This window comes from Suricata suricatta, chromosome 11 (genome assembly GCF_006229205.1).
Source record: "Suricata suricatta isolate VVHF042 chromosome 11, meerkat_22Aug2017_6uvM2_HiC, whole genome shotgun sequence".
NCBI classification, from domain to species: Eukaryota; Metazoa; Chordata; class Mammalia; order Carnivora; family Herpestidae; genus Suricata; species Suricata suricatta.
Genome location: NC_043710.1, coordinates 44,948,834 through 44,951,439, shown reverse-complemented (window position 1 = coordinate 44,951,439; position 2,606 = coordinate 44,948,834). Strand labels below are relative to the sequence as shown.

Genomic DNA, 2,606 nt, shown 5'->3' with positions numbered 1-2,606 from the left:
CCTAGTAGTGCAATTGCTGGGTCTTAGGGTAGTTCTATTTTCAATTTTTTGAGGAAGCTCCATACTGTTTTCCAGAGTAGATGCACCAGTTTTCATTCCCACCAACAGCACGAAAGTATTCCCCTTTTTCCACATCCTCACCAACATCTGTTGTTTCCTGAGTTGTTAATTATAGCCATTCTGACAGGTGTGAGGTGGTATCTCACTGTGGTTCTGATTTGCATTTGCTTGATGATGAGTGGTGTTGAGCATCTTTTCACGTGTCTGTTAGCCATCTGCATGTCTTCTTTGGAAAAGGGTCTGTTCATGTCTTTTGCCCATTTCTTCACTGCATTATGTGGTTTTGGGATGTTGAGCTTCATAAGTTCTTTATAGGCTTTGGATGCTAACCTTTGTTTTAATGTTTAATTTATTTCTGAGATGGATTGAGAGAGTGGTAGAAGAGGGGCAGAGAGAGAGAAAGAGACAGAGACAGACAGAGGATCGGAAGATTTGCTCTGACAGCAGAGAGCCCAATGTGGGGCTTGAACTCACAAACTGTGAGATCATGACCTGGGCTAAGTCAGAAGCGTAACCGACTGAGCCACACAGGTGCCCCCTGGATGCTAACCTTTTATCCAATATGTCATTTGCAAGTATCTTCTCCCATTCCATCAGTTGCCTTTTAGTGTTGCTGATTGTTTCCTTTGCTGTGCAAAACCTTTTTATCTTGATGAGGCCCCAATAGTTCATTTTTGCTTTTTGTTTCCATTGCCTCTTGAGACATGTCTTATAAGAAGTTGCTGCAGCTGAGGTCAAAGAGGTCACTGCATGTTTTCTCCTGTAGGATTTTGATGGTTTCTTGTCTTACATTTAGTCCTTCTTCCATTTTGAATTTATTTTTGTGTATGGTATAAGAAAGTGGCCAGTTTTATTCTTCTGCATGTTGCTGTCCAGGTTTCCCAACACCATTTGTTGAAGAAACTGTCCTTTTTTCCATTGGATATTCTTTCCTGCTTCATTAAAGATTAGTTGACCATATAGTTGTGGGTCCACTTCTGGGTTCTCTATTCTGTTCCGGACTTACATATCTGTTTTTGTGCCAGCACTATCCCGTCTTGATAACTACAGGTTTGTATTATACCTTGAAGCCCAGAATTGTAATGCCTCCAGCTTTGCTTTTCTTTTTCAAGACTGTGTTGGCTACTTAGAGGCTTTTACGGTTCCATACAAATTTTAGGAGTGTTCATTCTAGCTCTGTGAAAAATGCTGGTAGTATTTTGATAGAGATTGCATTGAATGTATACATTGCTTTGATTAATATAGACATTTTAACAATATTTGTTCTTCCAATCCATGAGCATGAAATGTTTTTGCATTTTGGGGGTCCTCTTCAATTTCTTTCAGAAGTGTTCTATAGTTTTTAGCATGCAGATCTTTTACTTATTTGGTTACCTCTGATTGCTGAAGCTAGGACTTCCAGTACTATGTTGAACAACAGTGGTGGGTGAGAATGGACAGCCCTGTTGTGTTCCTCAGCAATCACACAACAAAAAGAAAAAAAAGGCATCCAAATTGGCAAAGGAGTCAAACTTTCACTCTTCACAGATGATATTATACTCCACATGGAAAACCCAAAAAAACTCCTCCAAAAAACTGCTAGAACTGATCAATGAATTCACCAAAGTTGCAAAATGTAAAATCAACATACAGAAATTTGTTGCATTTCTATACACTAATAATGAAGCAGCAGAAAGAGAAATCAAGAAGTTTATCCCATTTACAATTGCACCAAAACCCGTAAGATACACGATAAACCTAACCAAAGTAGTGAAAGATCTGCACCCTGAAAACTATAGAAAGCTTATGAAAGGCAATGGAAACAAAAAGCAAAAATGAACTATTGGGGCCTCATCAAGATAAAAAGGTTTTGCACAGCAAAGGAAACAATCAGCAACACTAAAAGGCAACTGATGGAATGGGAGAAGATACTTGCAAATGACATATTGGATAAAAGGTTAGCATCCAGGGGGCACCTGTGTGGCTCAGTCGGTTACGCTTCTGACTTAGCCCAGGTCATGATCTCACAGTTTGTGAGTTCAAGCCCCACATTGGGCTCTCTGCTGTCAGAGCAAATCTTCTGATCCTCTGTCTGTCTCTGTCTCTTTCTCTCTCTCTGCCCCTCTTCTACCACTCTCTCAATCCATCTCAGAAATAAATTAAACATTAAAACAAAGGTTAGCATCCAAAGCCTATAAAGAACTTATGAAGCTCAACATCCCAAAACCACATAATGCAGTGAAGAAATGGGCAAAAGACATGAACAGACCCTTTTCCAAAGAAGACATGCAGATGGCTAACAGACACGTGAAAAGATGCTCAACACCACTCATCATCAAGCAAATGCAAATCAGAACCACAGTGAGATACCACCTCACACCTGTCAGAATGGCTATAATTAACAACTCAGGAAACAACAGATGTTGGTGAGGATGTGGAAAAAGGGGAATACTTTCGTGCTGTTGGTGGGAATGAAAACTGGTGCATCTACTCTGGAAAACAGTATGGAGCTTCCTCAAAAAATTGAAAATAGAACTACCCTAAGACCCAGCAATTGCACTACTAGG

General features: G+C 39.9%; 1 protein-coding gene across 1 annotated transcript in view; it reads left to right on the top strand.

The window, feature by feature from the left end:
• MICALCL (MICAL C-terminal like) overlaps nucleotides 1–2,606 on the top strand; it is a 77,279-nt gene that overhangs the window by 71,371 nt on the left and 3,302 nt on the right. The gene's annotated exons all lie outside the window — the stretch shown is intronic.